At 37.8% G+C, this 15,319-nt stretch overlaps 1 protein-coding gene across 3 annotated transcripts in view; it reads right to left on the bottom strand.

Annotated features, from left to right (window-relative positions):
* PRLR (prolactin receptor) overlaps positions 1–15,319 on the bottom strand; it is a 146,130-nt gene that overhangs the window by 116,649 nt on the left and 14,162 nt on the right. For all 3 annotated transcript variants that reach the window (XM_057431130.1, XM_057431129.1, XM_057431131.1), the window contains one exon: positions 11,574–11,664. The gene's annotated coding sequence lies outside the window, so the exon portion shown is untranslated. The remainder of the gene's footprint in view (positions 1–11,573; positions 11,665–15,319) is intronic.

Below are 15,319 nucleotides of genomic sequence, written 5' to 3'. Positions count from 1 at the left end.
GGCAAGTATTACAGAGTTTCTACAAGTTAGGCCAAACTAGCTTGACTGAAATGAAACACCTTCTCTATTTACAGACAGAAGACAGCTGTGAGAGCCACTCTTCACTTTTCTCCGATGCAAGGCTACAACTTCATAGTTCGGTTATCTCTGCAGCAACTTCCTTGCTCTCTGAGCTAAGATGCGAACAGGCACAGGAGAAGGCACACAGCTACTACTCATTTCTTGAAAGCCACATGCTGTCTCCTGGAAGATGCAGTGAGCTATAAGGGAGCATTCTTAAGCACAGTCCAGCTTGTATGCTGCTTGTTAGATTACAGTAAGCTTCAGTAAAACAATTTTAAATATGATTATCTACTGCTGCTATCAAACAACAACTTGAATTTAGGAAGAATATCAATTCAAACACAGTGGTAATAGTTTTGGTTTGGTTCTCCGCCTAAGTTTAAACTAGGTTGTAATTTGAACACTTATGCAAAAGCACACTCAATGTATTGGGTTTTTTTAAATATCCATAGATCTTAAAGCCTACTCCTTTCTATTTGCTTGATTATCTTTGTATACAAAAGACATGCAATATACATACTATAGGAGCTAACAACAAGAACAAAATGCAGTCAAGTATGCAAAATTTTCTATATAATGAGTGTTGATTAGTTTCAGTAAAACTGGGCAAAAGTTTGATGTACTTCTGGCTAGTTGTTTCAGTTAGCACTATCTATTGATATCAATACTGCAGTGACACAAAGGTACATACCACAAATGTCTTTAGTTTTCATGTTCACAGATTGCTGCTGGGGCTGACAGTCTTTGACTTAATGGGTGAATTTGACTGATTGGTGAAAGCATAAAGTAATACGTTTGTTGGTTTGCGTGTTTTTTTTTTTAAATCCATGTGTATGTTGAATAATATACCCACTAACATAGAAAAAATCTGGACTTCATAACTTCAAAACTGGACTTCATCAAGAAGTGTGTTCAAGTTTGAATGTTTCACTTGTCCAACCTTGTTCAGAAAGTGATTTATGGATACTAGGTCACCCTCATGAGAAACTTAATGCACCGTAATCTAAAGGAATATAATTCACATGCAGAAGATTTGAGAACATAGGACTAAATTAATTTGATTTGCATGTTATACTTTTACACAATAATATGTTCCCAGTGACTAATCCTGAATTTATGTCTGAATCTGATCAAATAAATTAGACCTTCCTGGTACAAGGCATTTAGAATAGATGGACCAATGTTACACCTGTATTCTAAAATGGAATGAGAAAATTGAATTTGCCAGCATTTCAGATGGAAGAAAAAAGATCTACTACACAGCTGAAACACCTGGACATGTGTATTTGGGCCATGCATAGATGGACTGCTGCAAGATCAACAGCATCAGAAATATCTCAGAATAGTTATGCGCACACACCTAACTCACTTCGGGAACAGAGAAAGGCTGATTTGCCTATTTGTCCACAAATGACCCACACAGAAAGACTGCTACTGCTCTACCTATTCAGGATTGCAGATTATACCAGAAAGTGGCAGAGTAGTAGATAAGCAGAAGCAGAAGCTAAGCAGGGTCAGGCCCAGTTAGTACTTGGATAGGAGACCGCCTGGGAATCAGGTGCTGTAGGCTTTCCCACAGGACATCCTTGTCTCTAAATTGGAGAGACATCAATTTGATGGGTGGACCACTTGGTGGATAAAGAACTGCCTGGATGGTTGCACACAAAGAGTTGTGATCAATGTCTCAATGTCCAGCTGGAGACCAGTAACGAGTGGTGTCCCTCAGGGATCGGTGTTGGGACCAGTCTCGTTCAACATCTTTGTCACTGACATGGACAGTGGGATTGAGTGTGCCCTCAGCAAGTTTGCTGATGACACCAAGCTGTGTGGTTCGGTTGATATGCTGGAGGGAAAGAATGCCATCCAGAGGGACCTTGACATGCTTGTAAGGTGGGCTGATGCCAACCTCATGAAGTTTAACCATGACAAGTGCAAGGTCCTATACCTGGGTTCGAGTAATCCCAAGCACAGCTGCAGGTTGGGCAGAGAACAGGTTCAGAACAGCCCTGCGGAGAAGGACTTGGGGTGTTGGTGGATGAGAAAAACTTAAGACGAGCTGGCTTCAGTGTGCATTTGCAGCCCAGAAAGCCAACTGTATCCTGGGCTGCATCAAAAGGAGCGTGACCAGCAGGTCGAAGGAGGTGATCCTGCCCCTTTACTCTGCTCTTGTGAGACCTCACCTGGAGTATTGTGTGCAGTTCTGGTGTCCTCAACATAAAAAAGGACATGGAACTGTTGGAACAAGTCCAGAGGAGGCCACGAGGATGATCAGGGGACTTGAGTACCTCCCGTATGAAGACAGGCTGAGAAAGTCGGGGCTGTTCAGCCTGGAGAAGGGAAGGCAGTGTGGAGACCTCATAGCAGCCTTCCAGTATCTGAAGGGGGCCTATAAGGGTGCTGGGGACAGACTCTTCATTAGGGACTATAGTGACAGGATAAGGTGTAAAGAGAAGGACTTGGGGGTGTTGGTTGATGAGAAAATGAACATGAGCCAGCTACAATGTGTGCACGCAGCCCAAAAAGCCAACCACATCCTGTGCTGCATCAAAAGAAGCGTGACCAGCAGGTCAAAGGAAGTGATCCTGGCCCTCTACTCTGCTCTCATGAGACCTTTGAGGATTGTGTGCAGTTCTGGTGTCCTCAACATAAAAAGGACAAGGAACTGCTGGAAAAAGTACAGAGGAGGGTCACAAGGATGATCAGGGGACTGGAGTACCTCCCGTATGAAGATAGGCTGAGAAAGTTGGGGCTGTTCAGCCTGGAGAAGAGAAGCTGCATGGAGACCTCATAGCAGCCCTCTGGTACCTGAAGGGGGCCTACAAGGATGCTGGGCAGGAACTCTCATCAGGGACTGTAGCAATAAGACATGGGATAATGGGTTTAAACTGAAACAGGGAAAGTTCAGGTTAGATATAAGGAAGAAGGGTGTGAGGGTGGTGAGGCACTGGAATAGACTGCCCGAAAAAGTGGTGAACACTCCATCCCTGGCAGTGTTCAAGGCCAGGTTGGACAGAGCCTTGGGTGACATGGGTTAGGGTTAGGAGGGTTGGAACTAGATGATCTTAAGGTCCTTTCCAACCCTAACTATTCTATGATTCTGTGATTCTGTAACTTGCAGAAATTTACTGGCCAACTGTTACAGCATTTAGTTGTTCTAAAGAAAAAAAAACAACTTGGACTCTACTTCTACTCCCTAAATTAGGGATAGCTGGTCAAGTTCATTCATATTAATGAGCTCTAGATTAAATCTTTAATCTAATTCACATCAAACTCATTTCAGAATCCGGGGTATTTAACAAAAGCATTGATTTTTCTACTTGAAAAGCAAAGAAAAACTGCCATAAAGCAACAGATAGAAGACAAACCAAGAGAGAATAAAGACAGATTTATTTGTACAAAAGTAGGAAAAAGGCAAGGAGGGGAAAAAAGGTCGAGATGTAGACTATGAATTAGGAAAAGTATCATGCTTCATTTATTCCCCTGATGTTCTGATACAAAATCTTAACAGGAAAGTGGCCACTCTCAGAAATGCAGCAATAAAAGTTTCAAGTTTCCTGTAACAGCCTCAAACATGCTGCAAAACATCTGAACCCTCTTTAATAAGAAACATCTTACATACAGATTTTTTTCTGTAACTTAGATGAAATGGTAAAAACGGTAAATCTAGTCGAGAAAATCAGGGATTTTAAATAATCAGATATAAAGAAGAAAGAAATGAGAGCACGGAAAAAAAAAAAAGAATGGAGTATCAGAAAAGAACAATCAAAACCTGACAAAATCCATTGTCTTTGCCAGGTTATCCTCAGCAGGAAAAATAAAACCACCAAGCAAGAAAATAGATCACGAGATAATGTCAGAAGCAATATCACTATGATAATCAGATGCATCTCATTTCATAGTTTGCTCCAGTTCCTCACTTCTCTGTAGGAGGCACAGGGCAGTATTACTATTGAAAACAGTTAATCTGACATTATCTGCAAATAACATTGATTCTTTTTTTTTAATGGCCTTTTAACACCTCAGGTGATACTGACACAAGAAAAATATGCTGTTAATACCTGGATTTTAACAATTAAAACATAGGTCAAAGAAAGATATTTAATCGCCTTTGATGTTACGTGACAATACATGAAAAAAAGCATAAAAAAATCCAGAAATTCTGCCAAAACATGTAAAATTTACTTGTTCATTTATTCATTCTTACTTATTATGAAGCTTCAACTGAAGTGTAGCATTCTGTTTTCCTTTAGAAAAAGAAAAATATTTTAAGTTTGAACAGAAAATAATTAACTTGTAACTTTCAAATTCCTTCCCCACTCAGCAAAAATCAATTTGGCATTTTACCCTCGCTCTTAATTTATCTCAGTTCCATTTGGATATTGATTCTTCTAGCCAAAAAAAAATGGGATGAAATAACATGTGTATGTTGGAGTGTGAGTTTACTTCAGTGACACATGCATTCATTCCTTTTACTAGAGAAGAACACTGTGCTTGAAACTGTTGAGAACTATTCTGAATCTTGGTGGTCTATAAACTTTCTTATCAGTGGGAAATTTGTAGTGGCATATTTGTGTTTGAATTTCAGCCTGAGTATAAAGCTACAACAAAGATCAAAAAGATTGCTGGAGTTCATTGTATTTCAATTGCCTCTTCCTCATTTCAAAGCTTACAGAAAAACATGTCACATTACTTTCTTTGCTAGTATCTATTTTATATAAACATTTACTTACACAAATGGAGTCTTTTGATCCATCTAACTGGGAAATGCACTCACTTGTTAGAATAATCCAAATCTGACATTTAAATTGGGTATATTTCATCTGTGTTTTTGCTTTTCCACTACTCTTAAGGGACACCTGCACAGTGAAGAACAGACAGATCTTGTTCATCCCTGATAAGCTCACAGAGGCTTAGCTATAATATAGTCTTGCTTAATCCTCATTGGTTTTGCCTACTGAGCACAAGGCTGTTGCCTTGACAACACAGCTGCAGTTGCCACAGCATCCAGAGCCACATGTGATGTCCAGGTTTACGGCATGGCCCAGTTGAAAATCTATTATTCAGTGCTATTTTGTACAAGTCAAGGCTAAAAATAAAATCAGTGAAAATCTTCCATACATTCTATGTCTTCTCTTACAACCTTTCGTATTACTTACTTACAAAGACATTCCCTATATGGGATGGACACTTTTGACACCCAGGAGCCATGAGAATTCTTGGCGCGCAGAGTCTAAGGGAATTCTTTATTCAATGCATGTCATTTACATGTAATACGCAAGTAAGAATTAATCATCAGGTGGTGATACAAGATAACAGACAGAATTAGGAAACGTATAAAAATGCAGGAATCTGGAAAGTAAAGACATCACAAATGGAGACAATTCTAATTTTTTTTAACTTTTTGATCCCAACACCAACCACCCCACCCCCCCCCCCCCCCCCCCCCCCCCCCCCCCCCCCCCCCCCCCCCCCCCCCCCCCCCCAAAAGGAACTGACATATATTGCACCAAATTAACTGGTTTTGAAGTAGAAAATCATGCTAGACTATGCAAAGCCCACCATATTTTTTTTTTATGCCTCACCTCACAACTTAGCCATGGCAGGCAACTGTTTATCCTCTTGATGCTAATTCAGGACAGAAGCAAGGCACAGAATTTCAACATTATTGACAGTTAGGCATGCTGAAGGCTATGTGGAATAATGCACGAATTCTGGATGACCTTCAAGGTTGCGCATTCTACTTTAAAAAACAGTAAGTGCATGGAAATTCTATAGCCACATACTATACAGAAAAGGTGATTTGATGATAACAGCATTATAACTCATTACTGAAGTTCAGAATAAATCAATCTACAGTAATCTGTCACACTGGCAATTTTAAAGATGCATGTATTCTGGAGCTTCACAGACATAGAGCAGACTAGCTCAAGAGCTACACATACAAAGTTCCAGTGCCCAGCTAAGTAGATGTAGTTTGTTTCTATGAAACACAAGAACACCTCCTATCTGTCTTCCAGTGAGTTCTGGGCTTATGTCCTCTTTGTATGAGGACACACACAACTTAGTCCTTAGAAGTTACAGGTGCACTCATCACTTAACTGTCATGAGTTTATGCATGACTCTCCAGCAGACTAGTTGTTCTAGAACAGAACAAGTCCATGTTCTAAACTCTTCCAAACAGGCTGACTGCAAGCAAACTGCCAAGTGGGAATGACCAACAGCCTACACAAACTCCCTAACTCTGGAAATTTTTAGCAATGCCCTGGGCAAAACTCAGTTTGAAAAAAAAAATAAAACAACACGGACAACTGAATCCAGTGTGGGGGAAAGTTCCCTGGCACTCTGTAACCTACTAAGATTCACATAACCAAGGAAGTGAGACCTCATGTGGCATAAAACCTTCTGACCCTAGAGCTTGGGAGGTCGCTATCCTGCATTTGCCTGTCAATAAAGCAACATTGTTGTGAACAGCAGCACCAAACAAAATCTACTGAATATAGAACTAAAATGAAATGTAGCCTCTTTCAAGCATTAGAAATAATAATAGTGGCCTGTGGTGTTTAGAAACTCCAGAACAAAATGAGTCTGATGGAATTTAAAATTGACAAACAAACCAAAAATTTGAAGCCAAAACCACATGATTTACACAAACAGAAGCCAAAATTCCTCTGTTGTTTCAGAGGCCATATTTCCAAATTAGTGCTGTAAGTTATGTCCGATCATTTGACTCATCTCTAGTAAAAAAAGCTGAGAATTCCGAATTAGCCTAGAGAACAAAGATTTCACAGGAATATTATTTTTTTTTTCTTTTTCCGAGAAGGAGGAGCATTATTACTACTGTAAATCAACAGACCTACTGAGCCTCTGATATTTGTCCTAGAAATATTTCAGAATGAGTATGAAGTAAGGGTCAGCAAAAAGTTGCTGAGATTGTACAAGCCGACCTACAAAGCTATTTGTACTACCTGGAAGCATACAGCTACAAATAATAAATGAAATATAGCAAATGAAGAACACGGAAAGGTACACAGATAATGGTTAATGCCTGATAAGTCACAGTCATACAGCACTAACTGATAGGCACAAGATATTGCAAGCTGTAATTTATAATTTTCTATCAGTTTCAGTTGACTTAGTAAGTTTCGGATCTTCTCTGGGTATCTGATTTGTTCCGAATCGTTAAGATTTAGATATTTGGATTAAAATTCTAGTCTCACATTAATCAAGAGCAAAAGTTCAATGAAAAACTAAAAGTGGATATAGACAGGTGAGGAATAGAATGAATACAGAATCATACAAACATAGAATAGTTAGGGTTGGAAAGGACCTTAGGATCATCTAGTTCCACACCCCCTACCATGGGCAGGGACACCTTACGCTAAACCATATCATCCAAGACTCCATCCAACCTAGTCTGGAACACTGCCAGGGATTCACAACTTGGAGCATTCACAACTTCCTTGGGCAACTCATTCCAGTACCTCACCACCCTCACAGTAAAGAACTTCTTCCTTATATCTAACCTGAACTTCCCCTGTTTAAGTTTTAACCCATTACCCCTTGTCCTGTCACTACTGTTCCTAATGAAGAGTCCATCCCCAGCAACCCTATAGGCCCCCTTCGGATACTGGAAGGCTGCTATGAGGTCTCCATGCAGCCTTCTCTTCTCCAGGCTGAACAGCCCCAACTTCCTCAGCCTGTCTTCATATGGGAGGTGCTCCAGTCCCCTGATCATCCTCGTGGCCCTCCTCTGGACTTGTTCCAACACTTCCATGTCCTTTTTATGTTGAGGACACCAGAACTGCACACAATACTCCAGGTGAGGTCTCACAAGAGCAGAGTAGAGGGGCAGGATCGCCTCCTTCAACCTGATGGTCACGCTCCTTTTGATGCAGCCCAGGGTACGGTTGGCTTTCTGGGCTGCAGGCGCACACTGCCAGCTCATGTTCATTTTCTCATCGAGCAACACCCCCAAGTCCTTCTCCGCAGGGCTGCTCTGAATCTCTTTTCTTCTTTAGTGGTGGACTTTGCAGTCCTGGGGTAGAGGTTGGAGTTGATGATCTTAAAGGTCTTTTTCAACCTAGCTGATTCTATGATTCTGTGATTCTATGATATCTCCTTTATTTATGTTGAATGATCAGTATTACAGTCTGTAATCTCAGCAAAGCCTTAACAAAATCATTACGAACTTTGCAGCTAGCAGAGCAAAGCGATGGTAAGAAACCATGGTATGTAAGGGGATCACTCCATGAATTCCTATCTAGTGGGAAAGACAACACCAGAAAAAGCCAAAAAAAAAAAGATATTTTGAAAATTTATCAAGTGGACAATAATGGCTGGCATAGAAAGGGAGGGAGGGAGTATTGGGGTGCCAGACTGAAACATTTGAAAAGAAGTTTTACGGTGGATATAGAAATGAGACGGTGACAAGCTACACACAGCACCAATATTTTACATAAATACACAGTGAATAAGGCTATGTATTTCAAACTTCAGAAAAACGATTTTACAATAATTAAGAAAAAATGTCAAAAAAGAAAACAAATGTATTTGTTAGTCTGTAGCTGAATAAGGAAGGTGATGTTTTAAAAATACTGTTCAGTAAGTATAGGAAAAATAAAATCATAGTCAATCTAGCCAGATTCCTTACACTACAAAGTTATGCAGTGCTGTAATGCACAGGAGAAATTCTATACAGAAATTATTTTATTGGTTTAAATTTTTTCAGACTATTCTGACAGTGGCAGATTTTTTTATCTGACTACATATCAACTAATCTAATACAAAACCAGTAAGCTGTTAAAAACTTTTCATGTGTGTGTGCACTGACTTACTTAACAGAAACTCACTATGTGCCCAGAACAAGTCAGTGTTCTAACCTAACTTGCAATTCAATGCTAATGACTGCAGAACAAGAATGGGCTGAAGATGGCATCCTGGCTCCATTACCATGTGGCAAAAGCATTGCCAGGAACAAAGCAAGAAACAAGAGTGAGGTAAGTCTGGAGAAACAGGGAGTTTTGCTTTGTCCCCTGCTGACCTGGAACTTTATAGTAGATGTTCACAGAAAGGTGACTTGGTGATTTTAGTTTAGACGGAGCAAGAATAAAGTAAGTCAAGAAGCAGATAAAAGCTTGACCTCATGGTTAACGGATTTCAGATGTTAGAGCCTGAATAAGGCATTGCAATGGATCTTGTGGTAAAAACACTTGCAAGAAGATTTAATCAATTGACACAAGAGTTTGTTTCTTAGCAACACAGGTCACCAAGAATACATCACTCGACTCATATAATTGATCTTCTGTTGAATACGGTTAAATTTAGGTTTTCGATTTTTCCTCTCAAATATCTGAAGTATAGAAGCTTACATGAAAAAAAAAGATAAGGTTTAGCACAGCTATGAACACAGCCTCTCCGACAATGACTTTCCATTTTCAGGAACAGTGGAACTGAAAATGTAAAGAAAATTATAGTGGGTTTGAGAGTTTCTGGGCGGAATTTGTTGGTTTTTTTTTAAACACCCAACAAACTGTAGCAAGTGTTCTCCATCTTTCTGGGCCATATTTGTCAAATTAGACGTATGAATTTAAAACTATGAATTCTATTGCTTTCAGAAGCAAAAATATGATCTGACTTATTTTCCTACAGACTTATGGGCTACATATTAAATAACCAATACAGATAATTGGGACCTTTGAAAGTATGCATTAAGAGAGACAATATCAATTTTCTAAGATATCAAGATAGTAGAGTGATAAGGTAGATACAGTAGGCCTAGTAAAATAAGCACAATAAACCAAGTGCATTTGGTGAATGCTATCTGCGCTTTAGTCTCCTCATGTTTCATAAATTAGAAAAAGTCTAAATCCCAAAATCTGAAAATTTTTAAAAACTTATTTTGAATAAAATACTGCCTATACCAAACTATTAATAAGTCGTTATCTGCTCATTTCAATTCTGGGAAAGTTATTACTTACACAGATAACTGAACCACACAAAATTTGCATACTGCAGATGTAAGACAGTGAAGAGAGACTAAGTGGCTTTCAGAAAATGACATTTAAAGAATTACTGAAAAGACTGTTCACCCTGTAAAGACTATGAGCACCTTACACTATCAATACTCTGTGAAATTAGTGTTATAAAATACTTTACACATTTCAAAAATAATGTAAATACACAACAAAAATGACAATTACCCATTCCAAACCTTAATGATACAGAAACAGAAGTCTCCCTAGGAGTGTCATTTTTATGAGAAATGCAACTACATATAGAAAGACAGCTAAGGTTATTAGACAAAGATGTACCTATAGGGAAGCCCCAGAGTTAATTATTAGATATTCTGAAACAAACAACTTCAAACACAGCTTTATTTGCATCATGTATTTTATATTCATAGCAGATTAAAAAAAACCACCCCTAAATCTATAGCTCAGAAAGGAACTTAATTTTCATAATGACCTTAAAAAGCACCAGCTGATAAACACAGAAAATAGTAAATATAAATGCTTAAAAAAGAATAATTACTAATGTGAGCAATCTGATTTCAAATTCTTTAAAAAGAATGACTAGTGAATGAAAACCAAGCTTACAGCCTCACTCCTGTTGTAGGCTAGCACATACTGGGCAAGATAAAAGCAAAAGCAAAGTTAAGTGAATATAAGGCTTTCTGCAACAGAAGAAGGAATAAGAAAGAGGAAAAGATAATTAACTGAAAAAAACTTCAAACAATCAGGGTTATTTCATGCTTAACAACAACAACAAGATTCTTACCTGGCAGTTCATGTTTATATCCCTAGAAGAACTCCAAATCCCTAAGTTCATACAATCATATTCATGTAAGAATGGAAATATAAATGACATTTAAATACATTTATAATAATGTTAATGTATGGAAACTAATGCTAAAAATGAAGTTAAAAATAAAATAATATGTTGATAACAATTACTATTTTATTACAAGCAGGACTTGTCACAAGTGAGTGTCTTTCCTAGCACATATAGTAGTAGTATGCATCCTGCCAGCTAACCAAAGTCATCCAGTCAGAACCATGAACACCCCCTTCAAACATGAGCTACTCAGGATTCCAAATCCATTGCCTCTTCTTGTCTTCGAACAATGTATTTATGTCCTCTCTACTGCAGTCTCTGCTACCATCCTAGCTCACCAAGAAATTCTTCTGAAAACTCTATTTTTATTTCCTGAAGTTATTAAGAATGTACATTAATTAGACTGTAACACAGACCAGTTGAAAGATGCTGATACTTTTGTGAAAGTATTACAAATCTAATTCATAATTTTAGCTGGAAAAGTTAGGAAGGAAGTTTTTCTTTTGTAATTTATCTGAAAACAGCTTTTCTGTACTTAATTAACTGGCATTTAAAAACAAAATTTTCCTCATGGTAGGAAATTCACTCAAAAACAAGCATTCCTAAAAATACAGAAAACAGTGAATTTTCTTTATCTACAACAGAAAAAACAGAGATAAAATGGTTAGATGGCTTACATCATGTCACAGAGTTAGGAGCTTGGGCAGGAGAAGGTCTTGCTTCAACCTTCTTGTTTCAAAAACTCTGGATTCTTTCAGCCACCAATATCTAAAAGGAGAATTAAGCATAGGTTAAAAAGGGAGCAGTAGTACAGACAGAAGATTTTCCATTTCCTAAAAACCAGTGAAGCTTTCAGCATTACAAAATGCATTTTTTTAATGTGATGGTGACAGATTTTTCTTTTTGTCATAATTAATGATGCCTTGTCAGGTGTGTTCAAGTAATTACCAAAAGTCTAACAGCAAAATGAAGCAACCCAAATTGCCAGCATTTCCACATACCTGTCATACAGGTTTTCAATCATCACAGCTCCTATTTCAATTCTTGTATCATAATTAACCCTCATTAGGGCAACATTATGACATGCAAGTAATTCCACTAATTTTAATTGTCTCACAGTAATTCATGTTTAACTACCTGCTTGTCTCTGTATTCCTTCATTATACTTTTTCTACACAACAATATTTTTTTGGATTGCATAGTTATAAAGACATTACATACTTCAAAGAATGAAGTTTCCAGATGTGGCCGGCACATTGTACAAGGAACACAGACATAGAGTAATATCTTTTCACCTCATCTTCCTCCCACTAAAGTAATTCTTCTAAAAAGCACTAGAGAATCTCAAACTCCTCAGTGATGGGATATGTTATGTTAAATTTGTAGAATTTCAGCATTCTTTCAGATGCAAATGGAGAAATAAAACCTACAAAATGTCTTACATAGTCTGTAAAGTAACACTTTGTAACGGGCAAAGTGATTGTCTCTGGTTGATGGAATTAATAATTTTAGAAAACATTGCTAACTTAGGACAATTCAACTAATGTAAACCAAAATATTCTTCACAATGAACACATTTCAACATAACACAGCAAATCTATTACAATTTCCTACTATGAAATTAGAGATTCAACAGTATTAAACACCTTGTATCTTTTTGCATTTTCAGAATTAAACAACACAATGAAATTCCACACCAGAAAATTCATCCTTACAGCAATTTCAGTGCTGTTAATTTAAAAAAAAATAGATTGTCTTAAGGTTATTAGATAAGCAGTACCCAAAGTTTAGAAAGCCCAGAAAAGTAATTATAAGCATCAACCAACTTTTTTTGCTAGGCAGTATATTATTACCTGAATATACTCAAAGAATTATTAGTTCTAACAAATTTGAGGAAGTCTGACAAAAATGATTAATACTGAGAGAAAGAAAGAATTAAAAAACAGAATATGTCTTTTTTTAATTTTTTTCAGTTCTAGACATGTTAAGCAAAAATAGCTAGTAGCTTGATAATTATTTGATAATCACTGGATCTGAGTTTGCAGGTCAGTTTTCACATTACTTGCAGTGAGAAGCAAGACGTATCACCAAGAATGAAAAATACTTTAAAAGAATTGTTCTATACGATATTCTGCTGATTGTCCAGAACTCATAGACCCTTGTTAACTAGCATATTAACTACACCACAACTTATACAGTCCAGCTTTTCAACATGCAATGACAGCTGATGCAACACAGTGGTCATTCACTTGCAGCTACTAAGCAACAACCAAATAATTATCTAATTTTTTTGTATATTTCTGCTTTCCTGTTTATTATTGCCTTCTAGGTTCATAGGTTCAATGTCACTTCACTTTCAGTTTTTCAGAAATGTCAAAGTTTTTATTAACAGATTACAGTCACACTTCAATAATCTTACATGATATACAAGACCTCCTAATGAAAAATATAAGCCCATATAAATGATTTTAAAAAAACCTCAAAGAAACCACAAATAGTTTTTTTTCTGTCTTGCTGACTGTGCAGCAACTGGATTTTTTGTAATCCTGATGTGCTTACTATCTGTAATATTCTAGTAGTAACAGGATCAAAAAGACTGGAGCAAATGTAATACATTTGTTTCCTAATACAGTCTTCACAATGTTATCAGAGAAGATCACCCCCCCCTAAGCAGAGGATTAAAAATATTTACAACTGGTCAGTAACTGTCTCATCTATAATAGTTCGTTGGGCCTAAAGGCAAGACACACACTGATACAGTACAGAATGTAATAAGAAATTACAGTACTCTCAGCGTGAGGAAAAAAAAAAAATTAAGGGTATTTAAGAAAATCTTATGACTCCCATCAGTTAATCACAACAGGCACCCCACGGCAATACATTATTCTCCCTATTTCTTTGCCTAGGATGTTCTGTTTCAACCTCCATGACCAATATAAATCTCCCTCTTGCCCCCTTTCTTCTTTTCTTCCACCTCTGTTATTGTTGTATACATCCTTTCCCCCTGTTCGGCAAACCCTAGCTTCTTCAATCTTCCACTTTTATCAGAGTTGCCAGTCTCTCAAGCAAAGTGACTGCCATCCCATGGCTTCCTCATTGCTTTGTGTCCCCTTCATGGCTCCAAGTCATACCCTCCTCATTCACTCTGTTCCTGACTATGAAACCATCTTCACAGTTGCATGGAACCTTCCCTCCCTCCCTCCCTCCCTCTTCCCCCAGCACCTCCTCCCAACAGAAATGCTATGTTTTCAATGGAAACTGGCTTGGCTTTCACTTTTTTAATATAGAGTGGCAGGATACCTCCTGCCTTGTATATTAACTTAGTACGTGCAATACACATATTGTACTGTCTCAGTACAGGTCCTTTTCCTATTTTTTCTGCTTCATTTAACAGTAATAAGTGAAGTTTTCAGCAGGCCTGAATTTTGCACTTCCAGAAGTATACAAAGAGGTGGCTTTCCTGTCATTTTGCTGGAATTAGCACTGCGTATCTTGGAGGAGGGGTTGAAAACATAAACAGAGAAGGATACATTAATGGAAAAATCCAAAGAAGGAAGAAAGAAACAAGCTGCTCCTTGCATCTCCTTTGTGATGTTACAAAATAGTGTATTTGCCATTCCTGGTTGTTGCAAAAAGTATTTAATAATTTGTCATATCAACTGGCTAGAACATGTCTTGGGGCTTCTAGTCCACTGGGAAAGAAGATTTTGACTGTCTGCTACAAGATCTATCAGATTAGTTAAGTCTTGTCTTCTGATGGTGAACAGCCAAATTTCTATCCCAGTCATACACTTGGAAGTATAATGGTGACTGATCTGCTGCAAAATTCACCCACAAACTCACTATCTGGTTTACCTACCGTGATATAATTATGAATGCAAATCATACTATCTGCTAAGACAAAGATGCATAGTTTTTCTCATACCAGTCTCAAAGTCAGCAGAAACTTAGCCAACCCAGAATTTAACGGACAATCAAAGATTTTGTGATTACATGTGCAAATCTTTTGGTTGCTCTGGCTGTTGCAGAAAACCTTTGCTGTACTTCAAGATTCAGTTGCTGGCCCAGCTGAAGTAGCTTCCCTTCTTTGAATTATACACCAGCATCATCAGTCCTCTGGTGAAATGATAGAGGCGTTTGAAGCGTATCCACCCAGCCACACTCCATAATAATTGCATTTCCAAACAACCATGTTCTCTAATTTGGTAGAGGAACAACCTACCTGTGTTCGTGGCCAAACAACAACAAAAGTTTAATTAATTCTGCTGCCTGGCAGCTTAGTCCTTAATAACTTTTCCAGAAAATGAACAGGAAGTAAATATAAGTTGCTATGAAAATCTTGTTATCTCACTCAAGCTTCCTTTTTAGCTCCCTATACGTGGGACCTATATTTATAGTCAATTTCATCAACTCTCAAAATCTG

The sequence above is a fragment of the Pezoporus wallicus genome, unplaced genomic scaffold (genome assembly GCF_028554395.1).
Source record: "Pezoporus wallicus isolate ANWC-B61680 ecotype Strahan unplaced genomic scaffold, APGP_CSIRO_Pwel_v1 contig_8692, whole genome shotgun sequence".
Classification (NCBI taxonomy): Eukaryota; Metazoa; Chordata; class Aves; order Psittaciformes; family Psittacidae; genus Pezoporus; species Pezoporus wallicus.
Note: the sequence above shows the minus strand (reverse complement) of the source record. Positions and strands in the feature narration are given on the sequence as shown.